Genomic DNA, 24362 nt, shown 5'->3' with positions numbered 1-24362 from the left:
CTCCAAAACCTAACATTTTTTTATCACATTTTACAAACTGTTGGTAAATTCATTGCCCTCTTACACATGGGAAATATTCTCTTAAAAAGCTCACTTCCATGGAGACATTAATGATGTTTCTTCATTATAAACCTGTATTCCCACCATCATGGAACTACAGGACCTTCATAGAACTACAGCACCATTTTCCGTCTTATGACAACCAATTTGTTTGATATCTTCCCTTCCCCATTTTAACAATTGTAAAAATTTTGACTAGGTTTATTGATGACATCTTCTTAATATGGACAGGCCCCAGAGATGGGACTGATAGCTTTGTTCCTCTCCATTATTTTATGGTTGATGGTATCATTCTCAATCCTGAGATTTTTCAGACAAGGACATTCCATTTCTTAACGTTAGGGTGCTGGTCACAGGCAATTGTCTGCACACCACACTTTACCTGACTTTGTTTTGCCTGTTGAAGGATGCGTTCCGAAACATTACTACACTTGGTGATGTAACTTTACACATGGAATAAAAAGAACTTTGCTTGCATAACCTTTGGGGTGCTGGTTGCTTACTGTTTTGTTTATCTGGTACCAGGACAGGGTCTTCAGGATTGCCTTGCCAAAGGGATGGGTCAAGGACAGGAAAGCTACAATGCAGAGACAGTAGCCCGAGCAATAGACCGGAGTATGGTCAGGATTAGCAGGATCAGGGAGATGCCTAGGCAGGTAAAAAGCAGAGAGTGGTCAGGTAGTCTGGGTTGGCATTTAGTAAGCAGTGGACAAAACAGGAGTCAAGGGCCTAGTCGGGTCCAGGCAAGGGCCAAAGAAGGCGGCAAACAGAGAGTGGTCAAGCGGTCTGGATCAGCAACAAGTAGTCAGTAGGCAAGGCAGGAGACAAGAACATAGTCAGATCTAGGCAAGGGTCAAGGCATGTTAAAAGCATAGAGTGGTCAGGCAGTCCGGGTCAGCAAAAAAGTAATAGAGTTCAGTATTATAACTATCTTAGCACAAACTGGGTTGCTGGTTTGAAGGCACAGCACCAGCCACTTCCAGAACTGATGCTTAAATACCCTTCGAGATCGGATGACACACCCAGCATTGTTTCAGGGAATTCTGGAAGCTTTGCCATGGATCCTATGATTACTACTAGTAATATTGGTGAGGATTCCGTGAGTGCCATTTGAAGTGGCAGGGATCTTGTGAGTACCATTCGAGGTAGTGGCAGGTGTTGTGGAAGTCCTGGCAGGGACTCAGGTACCGTAACAGTTTATAATGCTATGAATGTAGGGGATTCTTTTTACCACCTGCACACAGAAAATACTACATACACAGCTATTACAATACTAGTACTGATCATTGTGTCTATATGCTCAACTGTCCATGTTGACTTATTTAAAACTTTGGTAAAACAGTTAACCCTTTTAAAAAGAGGTTTCAGAAACCCTGGAGTGGCAGCAAATTGGCAGTAGAGCAAAGAAAAAAAAAAGGATATGGACCCAAATAAACTTGTCACACTAAATTTCATCATGTGCAACCATCTGGTCCGCGCCATGATTGTTGAAAATGTCATAAAACCACATATGGGTGGTAATTGAGATAAACTTATTACTGAGAAAGGAAACATTCTGGATTTACACTTTGTAAATTGTTGCACCCAAAGGGTTAAATATATCATTTAGATTTACATGTTTGCTTGACAACCAGTAATCAGTGCCTCTAAGGATTCACATTTGAACCAAGTTTTTGGAAATAAGAACCCTTGGATACTTTATATTGGCATTATCCCAGTGGAAGCAGCAGTTTACTTTCAAGTCTCTAGTTATGTTTGGTGATGAGGAAATGTTCATTATCCTAGATTATGAAAGATTATAAGATGTGGTTGAATTTTGCTATAACTGACAGGTGATTGTGCATAGTGATGCTCAGTTGAGTAACACAAAAAAGTAGCCTGTGCGCAACGCTGCCAGTTTCTATTCTTTTTATCTGATTGGTAAGGATGGATAATGGGAGTGAGTTCATCATTCTGATGATGAGTCTGAGAGTGAAGGTGAAAATTAATGAGGACAAGGGGCAGCCTTGTCTTGTACTGTTGGTGATCTGAAACCATTTGGATAATGCCCTATTAAAGTGTAACTCCACTTTAAAATAGAAAAATGAAAACAATCTTTACAAAATTGATATAGCACATATAATTGTTACACAAGCCATTTTGTAATTTAATGTTATAAAAATTACCTTTCCATTTAAAAAGATGTAGATGCTTTAATGTTCTAAATCTGTCAAAAAATGCAATGCAATATGGTGACCTGGAGGTGTTCCGTACACAATTTGGGTGTACAGAACGCCCCCCGAGAAATGTCACTTACTGCTTCTGTGATTGCCTGACTGATTTTCCCATAGGTCTGCACTAAGTTGCAAGTCTAATTTTGTGCATCCCTTGCAATAGGAGTTTCATCTTTGGTGAGATACTCCCTAAGAGTTAGTTACTACTATAGGGATGCAGACACTGCACCTTTCCTTATCACAACACAGGAAGCCCACCAGCTGATTATAATGAACACAGACCGTCCCATTCAGGAATCAGTTTGGAATGCACATGCTGCAACAAACAGCTTTTTCTTTAGAACAGAAACAGGTAGGAAACTGAAACTTAGGCTGGCCATCCATTTTTTTCGTTAAACCCGCAGTCTGAAGGGAAAAAATTGACTTTATTTCTCCATCAACACAAACAGCATGTCGGTCGAGGAATCCCACTGTTTACATTGTATTGTAACAGGTGCCACCGGCGTCTGTCAGAATACTCGATCACAATTGACAGCTCATTGGCTGCCAGCTCTGATCAATCACAAATTTTCAAGCTGGCTCCTTCGATCAGCTGATCGAGGAATGCCGGCTGAAAGAGAGCCAACAGCCCCACGCACTGTGCGAATTTTGTCCAGTACATTAAAAACCATCCAAAATTAAACTAGTGTATGAGCGACGTCGTCCTTTTGAAAAAGTCTCTATGACGAAACGCATTAAGGGCGCACCTCACTGACGTGATCTTAGGACTACACGTGTCTGTGGAGGGATTTTACTGCTACGTTCAGCGGCTGTTTTGAAAATTCTCTGTGAGTAGATATCTATTTTTAATAAAGTTATCCTTATTTGCTGCACAATGAGCGATTATTTTTGTTTTTTGGATGCAGGGCTGTGACGTTATTGGAGGATCGCTGAAAAAGAGAGGGATTTTCACCTACATCACATTTGTTTGGAGCACGTTTTTTTTGTTTCTCAAGTTGTGGTTTATTTCTGGACTTTCTTAATATCATGCCACGACAATTTATTTTTGGACATTGATATTTTGTATACCTTATCTATATGTTATATACTGCACAGATGTTTCATATAATTAATCACTTATTAATTAGATTAACTAAAGTTCCACTTCATGCACTATAGAATTCACGGATGTTTTTTATGATTATTTACTAACTAGATCAATATATTAATGAATTTCTCACTTTAGATTCATTGTTCAATCAGTGGTTTGCATCTGTTTATTTTTTGCACATATATCACATTTAGATTTGCTAACATTTAGAGGATTATTTGTTTTACCTGCCAAAGGATCTAGCCATAGCTTTGGCTGATCCGTCGGCTCACTTTGGCCGCTGAAGCGAGCCTGTGCAGCAGCTGAGGGCACCCGAGCGGCTTAGCCAAGCCGAGCGCATATGTTTCAGCTTGGCTGAGCTGTAGTCACAGCCGAAGCAAGGATAAAGATCTGCCGAAGCCGACCGTTCTCCCCCCAAGTGTTACAGGTATTGGACTCCTCCTGTACTGCTCTGCTTGTTCTTACCTGATTTGTAATTTTCAAAAAGTCAATACAATGTTACATGCTAAAAAAATTAAAATAAATTGTAAGTATGCAGTGGTAAATACTGTATAGCTGCCTGCAATTCATTTCTAATAGTGGTTAAACAATAAAACATTATGACAAGAATATTTTAATTTTAAAATTGAAGAACTGAATCTGTGAACAAAAAATTGTTTTACATCAAATGCATGAATTATTACTTCTGTATATACAGTATATGTGGAGAATGTTGTTTGCATGTTTTAGTGAAGACATCCTGTTGCTGATCTGATAAAATTCACACATCCAATGTCTGAGATAAAAAGAACACTACCGCACAAATAAAGTTACAAAAAAAATGAAATAAAACCAATTACTAATTTGTCCCTTATCTATCAACTATTTGTAATCATCAAAACCACAAACATTATTAACCACATAATTATCGTCACCCTTTGCTCTTTCCTGATAACCCTTTTGCTGAGCTCAGTGGTGAAGCTAGACATTTCGTCACCCGGGGCAAAGACTCGGCAGCACCCCTTCTGATCCACCGCAGAGAAGAGGCTTCAAATTGCCTAATTCTCTGTCATGGAGGAGAGACTTGAATTAAGTGATTTCAAGCCTCACCTCCATGGTGGATCAGGAGGGGAGCTTCCGCATCAAAAAAGAGCACAGAAGTGGGTCTAAAGACACTGATCTGCCACAGAAGTGAGGCTTGAATCGCTTCATTCAAGCCTCTCCTCTGTGGCTCAGATGGTCCTTTCTGAATGCCATTGAGCGGAAGTGAGGCTCGAAAGTGCATGGTGACACCCCTCCTATGTTTGGCCCTGCTGATCACTATACATGGAACTATACACAGAGGGGGGAATTTATCAAAAATGGAGCAGATAGAATCTAGAGCAGTTGCCCATGACAACCAATCAGCATCTCTCTTCAGTTTGCTCAGGTAAGATTTGAAAATAAGACAAAGAAGCTGATTGGTTGCAGTGCAAATCTGCTCCAGATTTTGTTTGCTCCAGTTTTGACAAATTCCCCTCATATTGTAAATGACACTCAGAAAGGGTTTTCATAGATGAGATCTCATACTGGTCAAAGTAGAGCAGATGATTTGGGTTATTTCCTAACTGCATAAACATGTATAAAGGAGGAGATCTTACATCGACATAAACATATATACTTGCTGCTATGGCAACTGCTAAACTTTACCACACCAGGCAGTTCATATTTATATACCCGTTAATAAAAGCTACATAGCCATGTCACCAGGCCATGGCTAAGTGGAAGCAGCTACTGCTGGGCGATCAGGATATATATCTATATAGGAATATGTACAGATCTCTTTGAATACGCAGGTGTGAACCAGGCCTTAACTCTTGAATTTAGTTATAATTTAACGTGAAAACAGAAATATATCTGACACTTAGTTCACAACTATGATGAAAAAAGTGTGCGTCTTTAAAGTTTTATCATTGTGCGTATTATACTGTAGAATTTGTTTCTGTTTATAGTATGAAGATTCTTTTCACTTAAAGAATAAGTTCACTTCAAAACAAAGTGCAATTATCATTTCGGCCCTTTAATATGATGCTACCGATTCCTCCCTCCTCATGCACAGATGCATACTTACTGAGTTCCGATGGGCCTGGCCTCCGTTGTTCACATCCTGCGGTGGACGTCTCCATTTTCTGGCAGCGCCTGTGTAGTACATCCCAATTGACTTCTACTGGGCTCCTCTCTCATCCGGGAGACAGTGGTAGACAAGCCCCGTAGAAGTCAATGGGAATGTACTGTTTAGAAGCCCAACAGATCCAGCATTGGCATCTTCTCCAACACTCCTTCTCCTGTAGGACTCATCCCGCGCCTCCATCTTCATAAATCTTGCTTTTCCCATGACAATGAAAAAACTCAACGAAAACTATGGCCAAACCTTTTTTTTTGCTTTAGTTCTCTTTTAGGTCACATAAGTACATTTTCTAATGTACTCCTGTGACCCAAAGTTAGCATATAGCGAACAACTGTCTACTATATGCTGACAGCGCAGAGCCATGCTGCAGCTGGGAAAGATCCTAACAATATTTGCAGGATCCACCCCGCTGCCTGATTGATAGCTGGCTCTTCCTCTCTAGAGCCAGACTTAGCTGTGCCCGCTCCCTACTTAGCTGTGCACGCTCCCTCCCCTGTCTATCCTTCCAGTGAGCTCTGGAGGAATAGAGAGAGGGGGGGAATCCCTGTGGGGAGATCTTTGTAGAGAGAAGCCGTGATCTAAGTGATCAGTGATTTTTTATTGCCCAGTTCTTAATCTATAAAGCCTGCATGTGACAGCTGCAGTGTCAAACGCTGCCTTTCATAAAGGAGGTACCCAGATGCCGCCCCTCTCGTGAATGACTAAGAGGTATTTGTTATCCCTACTCATTTACCAAATTAAAAAAAGTCAAATTATAAATAAACACATCACACCATAAACAAAAGTACTTTATTAAAAAAAAAAAAACACAACAAAAGTTTTTGACAAGTCTTTTATTCAAAATAAAATAAACTAAAACAAAAGTGACCATTGATGTAATCCGAAGGTCAATCACGTCTTCCAGTGATGTAGATCCATGTCAATCATGATGGGCGACGGTCGCCAACTCGCCAAAAGAAAAAAAACCTGCCGCCTGCCGACCCGTCGGGTCCCGAGGAACACCACCGCAAAATGACACCTCTGACCTGAATGTCAACAAACGGGCTGAACAAGTTCCATGACATCATGACTCGCTCCGGTCACCTCTGGCAAACCTCCCTCCCCATGTTGAGGGCATGTGGCCTGGTATGGTGCAGGAAGAGGGGCACACGCTTTGCCAGGCTGCCATGCTGTTCGGATCAAGGGTTTGGTGGGGGGATTTAGGGGGGACCCCATGCTTTTTTTTTCTAGGCATTGAGGTCCATTTTAGGTTCATTTAGAATTACATTCTGAAAAAAAATCGGATGCATCCTAAATTTTCATTATCGGAAAATATGTTTTTCATTCGGATGCATGCGAATGTCTGAATTTTTTAAATTTCATGCAAATTTCAATTCGGAACAAGACAAATTGCACATGTGTACTCTTCAGCTCTTCTCCCCCTCTCCCCCTCTCCTCACCTGGATTTCCCATGTGCTTTTCTACCCCCATCGTTCTTTTTTCTTCCTTTCTCCACCCTCCTATTTTTTTTCTCATTCTGCTTATCCTTTCTCAAGGCTACACAGTCAACATCAGAGCCTTATACCCATAGTGGCTACCCTAGCCACTGGAGTGCCTGGGCTCAACCTCTGCTATACCCATTGCTTTGCTCAACTAAACCATAAGCCCTATGTGCTCTGCAGGCTAGTGTGTTACATGCTCTTCCACGCAGTAACTTGAGTGCAACAGGAGCTCAGGTCCTGATATGTTAGATACATACGGTAGACCTTTCTGCAACATGGTTTTCTATTACCTAATATTTTGTATATGTATTTGTACTACTGCATTTTTAAAAATGTGTTTTATTGCACCACATTACATGGTAACACACTACCATGAGTTGTTGTGAAGTGCCTTTCAAAAAAAATAAATACATGCACATTTTTTGGTGCATTTCAGGGCACTAGGGAGCCCATTCAAATAAAAGGGTGGTCCCTTTCCCTTGCAGGGTCCTATGGAGACACCCTTGTGTGTGGTAGTGGGCTGTGTGTGTCTCCACAAAAACACAGGCACAGCAGGGCAAGACGATCCCCTCCCCCTTGTCCCCTTTCTCCTCCCTCCTTCTTCATTCAAAGCTAATATATGTATAGCTGCCGGAGACTTCTCTGTCCCTTGTGATCTTGTACTGGACAGGAAGTTCAAGATGAGAGAGTTTGAGATGTTTTCAAACATGATTACTTTAAGTATTTGGGCAATGCATTGGTTTGATTTCTGGATAAAAACAAACAAAATCAGGGCATGTGAAACTAATTCATAATGGTCCTGATAGGGGTTCAGATCCATAAATGCAGATAGAGTCCCTGAGCATTTTAAGAAATCAGGTGATTTAACTCTCTAACATCTATATACAGCTGTATTATGATTAGCTGTGGACTGACCCTTTAACTATGTACAAAATACAAAAATCCTCCAAAACTCATTCCTGTTAGCAAACAAAAGAATATTAAAATCTATTTCTATTTTTCAATAAATAATACCCTGCACAATATTCTACTGTGTGTTGTGCTCATTCTGACTAGAAGCTCCGGTATCCTTCAAGGTATCGGAGTATTTGGGCGAGTACGAGTACTCACCCAAATACTCGGTATCAGCACTGATACTAGTATTGGTTTCAGTGCATCCCCAGTCGTATGTGACCTGGGATCTTATAGCCACAAAGTCTTCAAATGTGGAAACACCACACAACGTTGCAATTTGTGCAAAGTAAATTCCTTTTCCTTTTTTATCAACAGGTCTGGCAAAAACACACAAAATAAACATAAGCAAAACAGAAAAACTTGCTCCACTGAGCGCACACTAACAGGTACAACTGACTGCAGTAACTTGGCTTGTTCACAAAAATAGATGCACAGACCTTTCAAACTTAGTTTTCCCTATAGAGAAAAGTCCTCTCAGTGGAGTCTTGCAGAACCCCCTACTGCTGGTCCCTTCACCCTCCATCTCTCTCTTCCAAAATACCTGGTGCTGCTTATAATCTACAGGTGAGGAACTGGCTTGGTCAGAAGGAATACCTGGACTGGCTTTTTTACCTGCTTTGCTACATACAAACTGTGGAGTGGAGCACTGTTGGGGGAATATAGACACCCTTTATTAGCATGCCTCAGCAGAGGCGTCCCGAGGCAGGGTGACACCCGGTCCGGGTACCAGGTGACACCCCGCAGTGACTTCATCACGTACGTGCATGATGTAGTCACTCGTGGTAGTGATGTTACTTGCAGGCGGCCATCTTGGTGATTGGTGCCGGCAGAGCGAGGAGGGGACGTCACCCAGCGGGATAAGGTATGCCGCCGTGTCCCCTCCTCTCTCTCTCTCTCTAGCAACTGTTGGGCTCTTAGTCCTTGTCCGAGTGCCCTACTTTTCAGAGGGGGGAGACACCAAAATGACTGTCAGTCATTTTATTCTCACCCCTCCAATGGTATTACCCGTGTGCAGGCCGCACCCCCCCGCCTCCCACTCGTGACGCCACTGTGCTTTGGGTTCTGTCACATGTATTATATCTGCATGCTTAGTACATACTACCACTTCACTTGCATCCTGGAAGCAATTATTGCCATCTTTTCTTATCTCTAACTTTTATTTCTAACATCTTTACTGCGTGCATTTGTAAGCCTCCTTTTAATGGGGTGTGTTTAGCCAGGGCCGGCCTTAGGCCTTTAGGCGCCCTGTGCGAGAAAGCTTTACAACGCCCCTCAGTGACCACACCCCTCAGCGACCACACCCCTCAGTAACTACACCCATTTTTCCAATATCCGCACCATTTAAAGACTCCCATTTTGTTAAGCCCCAAAGAAACATATGGTAAAAATAAAACTTTTATTCAAAGGTATTAAACTTGTAGGCACAATAAGTATTCCTTTTAAATAAAACAACTGTAGGCAAACAAGTGGTAAACAATAAATGTCAAACTAAAATAGAGTCTATAAAAATAAAGTGTCAGGATGTCATGCCGATCCCTTTTTTCAAGTAAGTGTATCTAGAAAAGTAAAAATAAAAAACAGAACACAAAACCTAGACTACATGTTAAATTAATGAATTACTATATGTCCGAATATATGAAAAAATTTATTTAGGCACATAACAATTTGTTTGAGAATGCGCGGCGGCCATTTTGGCCACCTGCGTGTTCTGCGAATGCGTGCCACCGTCTTGGAAGCGGGGAGCATGACATCACATGACGTGGCGTCAGGTGACGTCACACGCCGATATAGGAATGATATAGGAACGATATATATACCTAGATATACACCAAGATGGCGGCGCCCAACACGTGCGGTGTTATATGACGTCATGCACCTTGCCTCCAGAACACACCAATGGATGAATCCAAAATAGCATAAAAATGCAGAGTCCTCAATTTCTTTTTCTGCAGCCTCTGTTCTAAATGAATGGGAAGCACTCAGTACAGAGGCTTCCCATTCATTCAGACACTGATGATAGTATAACATTTACTATCACCAGGTTCTAAATGGAGAGGAGCCTCTATAGTGAGTGCTTCTCCCCATTCAGAAATTCATGAATAAACAGGAAGTGATGTAAATCACATCCTGTTCATTCATAACTGGAGACACATAGACGATCACTGCATTGTTTGTCCTTCACACACAGAGGAACGATAAATATCACTGATATTTACCGATCCCCCGCTTGGCCAAGCACAGAGCCGCTGTCATCGTGAAACTGACAGGATGACAGCGGCTCGCTTTTCTCACCGCTCGGCCATCCTGAAAGCTGCAGCTTCTCTCCTCTTGTCACGTACCTTAGGGGAGTCTGAGATGTCGAGGGCGGCCTCTCTCACTTCTCTGGTCTTGGGGCTCCTGAATGGGTACAGGAGCACCGGGGCACAGAGGGGCAGTAGTGCCAGTAGTAGCTGAATCCGATGAGCAGGAGCAGCAGACAAGAATAACAGGGTAGTCAGGACAGGCCGAGGTCATCAACGTGCAGGCAGCGTGGTATAGGGGATGAGGCAGGAGGATGGTTAGTCACAGCCTTATATAGCTCAGAGGGCGCACACGTTTACGTAGAGACGCTGCACCTGATACGACTCTATTAGCTGCACCATGCGCATGCGCAAACGGCGATGAAAGGATCCTGGCTCTGGCTTCCTGACACCTCCTCACTGCTCGGCCATCCTGACAGCAGGCAGCGCTCCCTCCAGCGCCCTCATGTAGGATGGCCGAACGGTGAGAAGGAGAGAAGCCGCAGGCTGTAGTCGCCCTAGGACGAGCTCTGTCGGCCTCCTGGCGCCCTTGTTGCCACGGCGCCCTGTGTGGCCACATAGCTCGAACACCCCAAAGGACGGCCCTGTGTTTAGCCATGCTCCTTAAACTGTTTATCCACGCCCAGTTTTTGCTGCCACTTGGTTTCTTTCTTATTACCATATAAACTGTTCTCCCAGATAGACATCTTTGCAAATATGTTAACTGGAGTAGATATGTGCATTTTTGAGACCCGTGCCACTTTTCTTTCTTTTACATACATAAGAAAAAAACACAGTCCAGCTGGTTGCTATGACCAGGATGTGATATTGTGATGCTTTGTTTATGGTCTGTGGTTTGAAGAACAAACATAGCAATTGTTTAAACAGTTTCATAGTGAATACTTGCATTGGGTGCATGTGTAGAATCGAAAAAAAAACATTTCCGATACTGTTGTTTAATGTGGGTTCATATAAAATAGAAGTCCAGCTATTTCCACCTTTGCAGCCAAATTGAGATAACACCACTGACAGAGTATAATCATTTTTAATAATTAATAAAAAATTGCAGCTTACCTATTTTCGATGATGTTTCTGCAAATTTTAGGACTATAAAAACCCTGCTTAGCTCTCACTGTGTGAGGAGGCTGAGGAGTATGTTTCAAATAATGAACAACATACAGTATGCACTGTGCTGACTTTAAAATACTGCCCCTCAGTCAGCTCACAGGCATATATCCTAACCACTAGAAGCTGTCTATTAAGTTCTATGTATAATCATGCTGCAAAGAAACAGGTTAAAAGGTAAGAAATCGTTTTGTTTTTTTTATTATTTTTAGGTATGCTGCGTGAATGAGATCACAGAACAAACACAGAAGGGGTTTCTCAAATGTATCTGTAAAAGTGGAAATACCATTTAAATAGAATAGAGAAGCGTTAACACTCTCTGGTTTCTATTGCGTACTATGTCCCTGACGGGTAGATGTCCTGTCACTCCATGAACCAGTAACCACCCAGGAAACAGTTTCAATGTCACACATTGGCTCTAACTATGAGGAAGAGTATAAATCACTCATCTCATAGTTCTCCTTTGCTTACCCATTATTGATAGGGAAAGGGTTAAGACTAAAGAGATAGCTGTTAATGGTAATTTTCAGTTAATTAAGTGAATTAACCCAAAGTCTAAATAAGTCACACAAATGCAGTAGTTCAGATAGACACTGCACGAACAGCCATTTTTATAGTCCTACCTCCATTTTCCTGTTACTGCAGTTGTGTGGGGTTTCTTAATATGACTCTGCTGTCCAATCTAGAGTTACACACATTTCAATAAATAATCAGTCCTCTAATACAAAGCATACCTTGTCTTCCTCTGCAGACTCTCATCCTGCCCACATGTAATAGCTAAGCGTGGCTGAGTGACCAATCCCCAAATTGTCACATGGGAAGAAGGGGCATGAGTCACATGCTCCCCCCATACCTGGAAGCTGCCATTAGCTGAATGGAGCAGTAGAGGAGTGAAAAGAAGGTAACTACCGTGTCTCCCCGAAAATAAGACACTGTCTTATATTTTTTTTTTTCTCAAAAAAGCACACTAGGTCTTATTTTCGGGGTAGGTCTTATTTTCGGGGGAAACACGGTAGGTTGCTATTGTCAGGTCTTGCCATAGTAATATGGAATTCAGCATTACTACAATAGATAAAAGGTTCATTGGTTTTGCAGTGTGCAATGATACCTTTCTTATTGGACTAACAAAATATATAAAAGACAAGCTTTCGAGAGTGAACCTCTCTTCTTCAGGTCAGAAGCAATACTAAGCAACATGACAGTTTGTCAGTTAAGACCGGAGAAAGCTGTTAGTGGAGGGGGCGGGGGTGTTAGAGGGGTGTCATAAATGTTAGACCTGGGAGTAAAGAAAGGCCTCCTGATAATCAAAAGACAGAAAAAATAAACGTAGGATGACAAATAAACCCTAAACAGATCAGAGATATACCACATACATGAATATTGTGATGTTCTGTAGATTCATAAAAAGTTCTGGTAGTGTGTCAGAAAACCAGAATCCACATTAAGTCCCTCCTCCCGGGTGAGATCAACACAAAGCCTGGTGAGAGGAATTCTGCTCTAGGGACATGTATTCGCAGAACACCTGTTCCCAAAGCAGAATACATGTCCCCAAAGCAGAATACTATTCTGTCTTAGGGACACTGGCGGAACTACCAGGGTCGCAGCGGTCGCAATTGCTATCGGGCCCGGGCGTTCTGCCACTTGGGGGGGCCCAGCGAGGAAGAAAAGGGCTCCCCCCGAGATCGTGCCGCTCTTTCCCTGCCGCACAGCCACCTGCAGCATGTACAGGTGGCTGCGTGGCGGGGATGGAGAGGCTGTCACCAGTCCCGCAAAATGTGCTGCAGGCAGCACATTCTGCTTTGTGAGGACCCTCTCATCTTAGCCCTGGCCCCTGGCCACCGAGACGAGGAAGAGGGCCCTGCAGGAGAGGAAAGGTAAGTCTGGAGTGGGGAGAGGGGGGGAGGGGGGGCGCAGGGAAGTTTGGAGGGGGAAGGGGATGCTGGTGACATTTTGCATTCTGCAATCCAATTCTGTGTAAACCGCAAACTCTTTGAACTGACTGCTAGTTATATCGTTGCTAGTATTCTAGCAACAATATATAACGTATAACTTTTTTTCTTTGAGAGGAATCAGAGCGCACGGAGCTGCACTGTATATTTAATATTCGTTTAACATGACACTATTTAAGTGTGTGTACTATATTTAAGTTTTTCACCACGCTTATCCTCTTTGGGATTAGGACTTTTTGAACCGTTTTCTTACTCACAGCATTAACTTTATATATGGCAAGTTTGCAACAATTGGTCACCCACACACGTATTGTTTATAATATGTCCTGGTAGATGGTCATATCATTAGAGTGTTTGTTCGGTTACATCGAGTGCGCTCAGCACACAGAAACACTAAATTGTATACCGGACTGTGATTGATATTTTCACACACTTATTCAACATAGTTGCATCTCACCGTTACAAGCCGTTATATCCTGAGGTACTGATTCACGGTATTCGCACTTAAAAAAAAATTTTTTAACTAATAATATTCCATCCATCATTTACTGCCACCCATCATTCACTGCCATGGACGGCATATTATTAACGGTCACAATTAACCATTACAAACAAATACTTTGTAAATAAATGCCGGTTTCCTTGTTAATCCTGTCTGTACGTAAACACAGATACTGGGTCGGCGTTCTCGACAAAACACAGGCACTAAAATTTTAAACAAGCGGCTGCCTGAGGTGTGAGGGACATGTGTTCTGCTGTGTGGACATGTGTTCGGCTTTGGGGACATGTATTCAGTTCTGGTGACATCTGTATTTAGCCCTGTGAGAAACTGCCCTAAAATCAGCAGTCCGTGTTTTAGAAAAAAATTTCAAATGTCTCTTGAAGAAAAAGTTTCGGTAATTGGTATCGGCAAGTACATGAGGGACAGTACTTGTACTTGGTCTTAAATAAGTGGTATCGGGATATCTCTACTTAGAACTCTATGTTTAAAGCCCAACTCTTGGCACAATAAATCTACCAGGTTTAAAGCAGTTATACACAACTTCATCCTACAGGCTTTCTTCTACCTTACTTGTTTACATGCTCTACTTCCGGGCCACTCAGATGTAAGTACTGTAGGTCTCATAGACCCGAGCGCAGTGGTCATGTCTCTTCCTCCCTTTCCTCCTGGCCAGGCTTCATTTTGTGAATGGCCAAGAGGAGAGGAAGAAGAAGGCAGGACAGTGGGGGGAGGGGTCTATGAGACCTGCAGGGCTTAAAAATGAAGGACTGGGAAGTACAGTGGGAGCTTTACTAATACCAACATGTGAACAAGCAGATTTGCCTAATGTAGAAGAATGTCTGGATGACCAGAGGTTGTTTTGAGGCATAGGAATATATAAATGCTTTAACCCTGGTTTATAGTGCCTGGAGGTGAGCCTAAGTCGTGCAATGGGTTGATGCTAGGGATGTCCCGATACTGATACAAGCATCGGTATCGGGGCCGATACAGGGCATTTTGGCAAGTACTTGTACTAACGCTCCTCTTCAGCTCAGCGCCAACGACGTCCTCACGTGTGAGGAACATCCTGAGGCACATCCTGAGGTACCACGATTGAGGCAACAGTAAGTGGGACTGGGCCTGGGCTTAGTGTTTTGTGTGAACACCAAGAATCTATTGCTGCAGTGTATTCTAAATGTACTGTACTGTTCTTGTACAGTACATATAGAATGCACTGCAGCAATAGAGTTACAATGATCCTCTGCTAATCTGAATGGGTTAAAGGATCCATAGTACATAATATGTAGTTGTACTATGGATAATTTAACCTATTCATATTAGCAGTGCAGAATCTTAAATCTATTGCTGCAGTGTACTCTATATGTAGCACATGTACAGTACATATTCCCAATACACTGCAGCAATAGAGTTAGCAGTGCAGAATCTTAAATCTATTGCTGCAGTGTATTCTATATGTAGTACATGTCATGTACCGTACATATTCCCAATACACTGCAGCAAAAGATTTACAATTATCCCCTGCTAACATGAATAGGTTAAATGATCCATAGTACAACTACATGTTATGTACATATTATGTACTATGGATCATTTAACCCATTCATGTTAGCAGGGCAGAATTGTAACTATATTGCTGCTGTGTACTGGACGTGTGTGCTGTATATGTAATATGGATAATGATTTAACCTATTCATGTTAGCAGGGCAGAATTGTAACTATATTGCTGCTGTGTACTGGACGTGTGTACTGTATATGTACTATGGATCATTTAACCTATTCATGTTAGCAGGGGATAATTGTAACTCTATTACTGCAGTGTACTGGACGTGTGTACTGTATATGTACTATGGATCATTTAACCTATTCATGTTAGCAGGGGATAATTGTAACTCTATTACTGCAGTGTACTGGACGTGTGTACTGTATATGTACTATGGATCATTTAACCTATTCATGTTAGCAGGGGATAATTGTAACTCTATTACTGCAGTGTACTGGACGTGTGTACTGTATATGTACTATGGATCATTTAAAGTCACCTGTCCCTTTAAGAAAAAAGTATTGGTAATTGGTTTCGGCAAGTACATGAGGGGAAGTGCTTGTACTTAGTATATAAAAAAAAGAAAACCGGGGAAAAAAGACGGGAAGGTTCACGCGCAAAATATTCAATTACTTAATTGGAATGTGGGTCCCCTACGAGATAATTACATAGACAAGAATGATTCCCCTATTAGGGGATCCCACCATTCCTACAAACAATAATATGGATAACACCGATGTTGTAAATGTAATATATATTTAATGAGTTTAGAAAAAGCTAAAAATAATTATCCTATAAGACACTACATTATAGACATAACATCAACGGACAAAACATGTAAACATTCAAATGACTGCATCCACTTGTTAATATATAAAGTGGGTATATGTATAAAACTTCATCCATAAAGAGACATGTCAGAAAAAAGAGGGAAAAATTGGTATATTCAGGTTTGGAGAGTGAGTTCTGAAGATGACAAATGTTCAGATGTGTGGAATATTTCCTAAATGAGTATACGAATCGTCCTCGATCGAAAAAGAGGGAACCGATTATAGCTGTATAGTAGCACAGAGAAAAGATATGATCCAGGCGGCAGCCTGGGAGACCAGTGGAATCCTTGAAACAGTGATCAGGCTGAGTGTGAAAGAATGAATATAACTCACGATCCAAAGACACTTTGTTTCAAACAGGTGACACACAGCAATAAAATGGATTGTATTTGTAAACATGTTGAAATTCATCAATCTCTATGTGGAGCCCTGTTGGCTACTAAGGTCGAATTAACAATCATATCCTACAGAGTAAAGCACATCCAAACGGATATCAACTCAGCTGAGGAGACGGGAAATTAGACACCTGATGAACCATACACAGCTATTCAGTCAAGGCTATGATCCACATCAACCTTTGTACCTAGCCGAGGCATCATCTACACCTCCTGGTAGCTGTGTGTCACCTGTTTGAAACAAAGTGTCTTCGGATCGTGAGTTATATTCATTCTTTCACACTCAGCCTGATCACTGTTTCAAGGATTCCACCGGTCTCCCAGGCTGCCGCCTGGATCATATCTTTTCTCTGTGCTAGTATACAGCTATAATCGGTAATCGGCTTGTACTTAGTCTTGAAAAAGTGGTATCGGGACATCCCTAGTTGATGGCACCAATAACTATGCTACCATAACTTCCTTGTGACACGGTAGCATGGACAGGATTCTATGAAACATTATGTGAAAGGTAGGTGTCAAAAAATGAGAAAGATTGGTAAGTAAAAGGGGTTAAATGGGCCTTTCCTTTTCTTCTCACATTTAATTTCACCTGAACAAATTTGTGTGTAGTGGTTGCTATTTACAAACAGTTTACAGGGTAATTTTTGGGGCACCATCACTGCCTGAAAAGCAGGGCACTACCAGTCAGATCTATTTTCTCTAATTTGCAGAGATAAGCCAGCACCACGCTATACAGCCTATAAAGAACTGAATGTACTAAATGGGGTATGTGCATGCCAAGAGATTTTATAAAATCTTTTACAAGTCTTACAGCTACAAAATGGGAAACCTTGTTAAATTAATTCCAAATCATTGTACAAATGATAAAATTAGATTTAATGTCAGCTTTCAGCATGGGTGGGCCATTGACATCATGCAGTTCTGAAGGGACAATATACAATATTTATTGCTATACATTTTTTAATTCTAAGTACTTGAAATGCTGATTTTACAGCAATAGATTGATAAAATATTAATGAGTCCAGCAATGGTTTTTCACAGGAATGAAGAAGACCCTCCATGATTGCTAAGGGGCTTTAGAGTAAGCAAGGCTCTTTCCCCTGGGTGTAGGCAGGACTGTTGAACATTGTAAGTTTTTTTGGAGGTGGTAGGTGATGAAGTGATGGAAAGGAAGATACAATTTAATTATTGTTTGAAAATGTCCTTACACAGGAAATGTGCCCACCAATATACCTGTAATGTCTCCCAAGACAGTTAATTCAAGGCATGCCAACTTTTAAGGTTGCCAGTGTGCTTATTTTAGCTATCAACTGAACTTTCAAGTCCTCAAATGGCTGGTGTCATAGCTGATCACATGTGCAGAATCATGGTAACCGCAATCCAAATAGAGGCTAAGGCTCCATTCACATATAGTGTTTGCGTTTCCCTGCAGTCTTCCCTGCAGTTCTCCACGGACGCAAATGCTATATTTTTAACAACTGCACAAATTCCGCTCATTTGCAGCTATTATATAGCCGCGAAAGTGCGGAGTCCGCCCAAAAATAGTACCTGTACTATTCTACAGGCCGCTGAAAAAGTCTGAACAATGCACATTAAAGTGCATTGTTTTTTATGTTTTAAGTTTTAAATCCGCGCTTAATGGATGCTCTAAAGTGTCAATTAAAAGCTGCTGCACTATAGACAACTGTGTCTAGAAGAATGTTATACCAGATGTACAGCGCTAATCATTCAATTAGAGGGAAATTAATATAACTCTGTGATAACCTAATAAAGTGTATACATCTTCTGATATTCCATCTAGAAATCCATGATCTGATTGTGAATAACTTGATAAGTGAAATCAATCAATAAGTGGAGGCCGCTCTATGTATTAGATGCTAACCTCATGCAACAACATGTGTCAATAGAAATGTGGGTCTAGTACTATTAATAATGCCTGTCCCTCAATCCTTATATACCACAATCTCAATATATGTGTATCAATTAATAGTGATGAGTGTAAATATGAATTTGATATTAATTAAATGCATAAAGTGAACACCTATACAATTAGTGCAAAATAAACAAACTTAATAACCATCAATCGTTATACAAACACTTATATATGAAAGATTGGATAGTCTTCTATCCACAAATAATGGATAGCCCTTAGGTGCTAATAGTGTAAACACTGTGATTAGTCCACCAAAACGTCTCTGTGCCAAATCCTATCTCCCACCAGTCTGTGCAATAAAGTGGGACCTCCAGGAAAGGTTTAATGAGATTTGCTGGAGATCATGTGACTGTCAGACGTCCTCCCTCCAAAGTGCGCACTCACCGCAATGTGTTAGCTGTGACAAACAGCCAAACAGGCGTCAGTTTGATAACTCACAGTACTGCAGCATTTTCAGTGTACCCTTTTCCAGTCGGTATCTAGAAAGAGACGTATCTCCATATTCATGAAAAGAAAAGGCTCCTCATTGTGTAGAATTTCCAAAAAGCATTTATTTAAAATAAGTTTAAAAAGTCTCTACACATGGATGTACTTAAATTTAAGGTTTACAGTGCATGGCCTTAATGGTTAAGTTTATCTTTCTGACTGTGTTGCATGTTGCACTTATATTTAGGGTGTACCATGAAACATCGTCATATTGCAATCCCCCCCGACACACACACACACGTACCTGAATCTCCCCACAGGCTGGTGCTTTTGTTTGAATTCAGTGTGGCTGAGCATGGCTCTGCCCACACAAATACATCATCCATTTACAGATAATTTGCCAATGCCAAAGCATTGCACCCGGGATCCATTAATTGTGGGTGCAATGCTTTATTGGCTTCAATGCAAAAAAAAGAAAATACATAAATAAATGCACATTTTCCCTTTTATGAAGAAGTGTGCTTTTATTTTTATTTTCAAAGGTGGAATTGGCCTTTAAAATATCAGATGCCAATAGACATCTGCACCACCAAAATATTCAAAGCTCCCAATCTGAATGCATATTTGATTTTGAAGTTACTAAAGCCACTGGAAAAGTTTTACAGCCAGTGGACTGGCATTTTAAAAGGGGAGATTAATAGTGGCACCCCCCATATTTCCTTAATATAGGTTTAATTTGATTTTTTTTAAAACAGGGTTTTCTGATTGGCCAGAAAACAGCTACGTGTCCGATTTAGCCTAAGTTTGAACAAAATTTGGATGATCTGAAAATTCTTATAAATAACATTCGAATTTGTTTGCATTCGTCCTCATTGGAAATCGTTAAATTGCGTCCTAATTTGCATTTGGAACAAAACAAAATGTACATGTCTACTGCTCTGTCATTGGATCTCAGTGGTAGCCAGGTTATGTCTGTAAATGACACAAATGAAAAGTTTATGACATGTTTATGACATGCTGAGGATAAAGACTGGCCACGCAATGGTGCTAATTTTTAATTCATCCTCATGTAAATACTCATTTATAGAGAGCACGGGATATGGCATGAACTGCATGACTAAAATGACCAGATAGTTCAAGCAGTTGTTACTATGTCTACACACATGGGCTCTACCTAGGTTGAATGGGCCAGTGAGGAAAGTGGCTATATATATATAAATAAAACATACACTTTTCTTTGCATTCTTTACCATCCCTTGATGACTGGCAGGGTGGGTGTCAGGCATAGAAGTTTCAGTGATATTTTGTTAGCCAGGACATAACAACTCCAAAACTCTGGCTGTGTTGATGTCTAAACTAATCCCATCAAGACAGTAAACATTTACTTTAAGAAATGGTATGTATTACCTGTATAGTTTCATTCCATGACCTTGTGGATTATCTATTGTACCTTCATAAAAGTTCACATGGAAACTGTGGATACATACAATGCTATGCTGTGCCATGTAAACATTCCCTAGATAACAGTAGATACACGTAAGCAGCTCCTTCAATAAGTTCCAGCAAACATTGTACGTTTACCATTGAATATGAGGTATGCTACTAGTTTAAGCTATTTCGATAGCATTGTAACCAAGTGGAAGGTCTACTTCCCCTTGTTTGTCAGGGCTGGGAAATTCCAACCTTTCAACCCAGGCAAGCCTTCATACCTTTCTTATTCTGAATTTCAGTGGTACCACTGAGAGAAATGAAGTTCCTCCTTCCTGGATTCCCAAAAGCACAGCACCCCTCTGTGATGCAGGATTTGAACTTGTATAACATACTGTGCCTGAATTCAAAATGCTTGGTGTCTAACTGTGTGCCCAAAACCCACAGCGGAGAACACATTAGTCCTATACTGGGCTCCCCCAAGTGCCAGCAACAAGAGTGTAAGACCTCCCCTGAAAGGATCCTACACAGATTAAATAAGGACATGTGGGGACAACTAGGGGCACCAATGAGAAAAACAACAGAAATCTTAATAAGGTGAATAACACTTACTAGGTGCCCTAACACCCTGTTACAGAATTACTGAAAATGACTCACTATCATCTAAAGAGCAGCACAAGTCAATGGGGAAGACCAATCATGAAACTGCCAGCGCTATTTAAGAGGTACTGCAACTGTCTGTTCAGTTTACTTCTGCATATATCACCACATGCAGATTCGGCATCATAACATGTGAATAGCACATCAACTTCCTGCCAAATTCTTCTATGTTGTGAAATCTACAGCTCTGAGAAGACAAGAAGGAGGTGCTTCACTATGGCCTGCATTTGCATAGGTAAAGATGCACAGATATCTCTATCATGGTAAGGTGTTTTACCTATGTGTTACTAGAAGTAGGTGTTGTGCATACTGGTGTGCAGAGTCTAAGGAGAGCCCAATATTTATTTATGTCCTATACCCTATACAAGGTATTGCATGAACCCCAGGTCATGGACTTCAGTTTGACCCACTGAAGACAGCAAAAATTGTCAAATGGATCCATATTCCACATACAGCTCAAGGGCCAGCATGGGCAGCTGACAGACAAAATCATGATTCAGGCAGCAGGTCAGGGCAGGTGGCAAGTTGTTGCAAGGATAAATGGTCAGGAGGGTTGTAAGCCCTGCACACAGCACAGAAGCTCAAGTAGAAACAAACAATAACTTCTGCCCAGGCATGGTTCCATTGAAAACACAATCTGAACTTGCTGCAAAATTAAGTCATAGAAATTCTGAACTTTTACATGTGGCCAGTGCTCAACAAGGTCATGGGAAAGCTGTTTGGGAGCACAGAAAATACTAGACTGCGTAAGTGAGCAAGCTGATAGCCATGTTGGATGAAGTACTTTTAAAGCCGAACTTTAGGTAAATAGCTAAAAACACAGATGAAATACACATATAGAAGTGCCAAAGGAGTTATAATTCTGTTCATCCCGTCCTGAGATGTAGACAACTTTGCTGTACATTACAGCCCTGTCAGGTAGGGCAGAAGACCTGATTTTTCGACGTTATTAAAGAGGAACTTCACCCAGCTATCCAAATTGTAAAAGTCAGCAGTGCTTTACTTAGCAGCGCTGTCTTCTTAAAACCTGAAGTCTTCACAGCTCTTTTTGTTCCCACACTGCCATCTTGGTATCGGAAACTAGCTATGACTTCACGATCACTTGTAGCTGTTCCCCTACTATAATTGCGAGAGATCCGACTGGGTCCTGAAGCCTCATGGGATACACGTCATACATCCCAGGAGGTTTGAGAACAGTGTCCCCCAGTCCAATCTCACATAAGTACAGTAGGGGACCAGCTGTGAGTGATTAGGAAGTCACAGCTGGTTCCAAAATCCAAGATTCCCATGGGTGGGGAAAGAGGTGTGTTTGTACCGAAGGGTACGTCATCCTTGCCCAGTTGAGGGATAAATAAGTGGGAGCAGTTATTTGCTATAAAAGGTACTTGCTACCTGAACAATTCCAAATATGTAATTGTGAGGGTTAGGACGAGTGTGATGTCCTAATTGTGAAGCGAACGTCTGCTTTAAGTAGCACTTACAGGTCTTGTACATCCCTCAGTCTGTAACTGAACAGTAAAAGGAGAAGCAGCATATTGATGAGTTCATCTGTCACTATACTCTCTGCTCCTATCAGCATGTTCGTTGTTAGCACTTGAGCACGAAAAACAGCTGACTAGCTCCTTGTGTTGCTTCTGCCTTTCCCAGTCTGAACTCTGCAATGGAGGGGCTTGCGAACATCTGATACCTTGTCAAATGCAGGAACTTATACCGCTTGCATTAAGGAAAATCCATTTACTGATTTATTAAAAAATATAGAGCTGGAATCAGTGTCTTTTGTGTCTAACTGCAGTTTAGCTTTAACAGAAACAAATGGTGGTTCTGTATATATTTTTTTAACTTTTCTTATTATGGTTAGGAAATAATATAAAACATTTAATTAATGTTTTAGTTAAATAAATATGAAATATTGCTAATGAATGTTCATCTCCAAACAGCAGGTGGAGCTTTCTATTTATAGCAGTTTTGTTTAAAAAAATATGCTGTTGCTCACAGAACTCTATAGCTCATGCTAAAATTTACATACAAAACTGAATGAGTCAGAGGAGTGACTCTTCCCCTTATGAAGTTTCAGTCATGTGTGTCATGGGTGCACCCTATATTAAATATTTATTTACAAGACACTTTATGTAGATTATATATACAGTATACTTTGTAGGTAACAAATAGAAAAACTCAGTTTAAATATAAAAATTTAAAAAATTAAAAATACATTTCCCCAAACCCATTTTAGTTTCCCTTTATGGGCCCATATTTGTGGTCACTGGAACTGTCATCTGAGAAGGGTGAGAGGAATGGCTCTTCCACAAAAGATCTATATGTGAAAATCGGTTTGCCTTTGCAGCTACAATTGAAAAATTCTCCAACAAATCTTAAAGAAGTACTCCTTGAAGTAGAAATCTTGACCCAATGGGGCTACCCCTGCACTGCAAGGGTTAAGTACAGATTTTCATCTAGGGTCTAAAATAACAAAGAAATACTCAAACATCAGTCCTACTTAGCTGCTAGACTGGTCACAGTAGCCTCTCTCCCCCTTCTCTGGCTCTCTAAGGTCCTGTGAGTCATCAGGTCCAATACATCAGGTCCAAAACAGTGAACACAAGGATGCTGAGGGACATCACCGGAGTGGAGAATGAGAGGCTGTTCTAGAAGCCAGCTGGGTACGGGGTTCAGGTGAGTATTTCTTTGTTATTTTAGACCCTAGGTCAGGGGTGCCCACAATTTGTGTGTTAAGATCTACTTTTCCAATGACGAGCTACATGAGATCTACCAACGAAAAAAACCCTCCATCGCTCTCTTTCTCTTGGTTGTCTCTCTTTGCTCTCTCTCCTGACTGTCTTTCCTCACTCTCTCTCTCTCTCCTGGCTGTCGTTCCTCGTTTTCTCTCCTGGCTGTCTCTCTTCGCTGTTTCTCCTTGCCCTCTCCCCTGGCTGTCTCTCCTCTCTCTCTTTCCTGGCAGTCGCTCTTTGCTCTCTCCCCTGGCTGTCTCTACTAGCTCTCTCTCCCCTGGCTATCTTTCCTCTCACACCTGTCTGTCCCTCCCCGCTCTCTCTCCTGGCTCACCTTGCTGTATTTTGCAAACAGTGCAGTGCAACAGGCTGTGTAAACTAATATTCTTTGATGTAATACAAAGCACTTCAACCACCAGTATCCACCAGAAAGAACACTATGAAGATCACAGAGGGGACATGATGGTACTCTGTCTTCACATTAAAGCAGAAAATTTTATTTTTAAATGCATACAGCTATTATATTACTAACCAACATACAGTATATGTTAATAGATGTGTGTTCCTTTGTACAGGTTTTACCTTATCATAATTTATTGTTATAATATTTGTTGTTTAGATA

This window comes from Nanorana parkeri, unplaced genomic scaffold (assembly GCF_000935625.1).
Source record: "Nanorana parkeri isolate BGI_ZX_2015 unplaced genomic scaffold, ASM93562v1 scaffold83, whole genome shotgun sequence".
In the NCBI taxonomy this organism is placed as follows: domain Eukaryota; kingdom Metazoa; phylum Chordata; class Amphibia; order Anura; family Dicroglossidae; genus Nanorana; species Nanorana parkeri.
Note: the sequence above shows the minus strand (reverse complement) of the source record.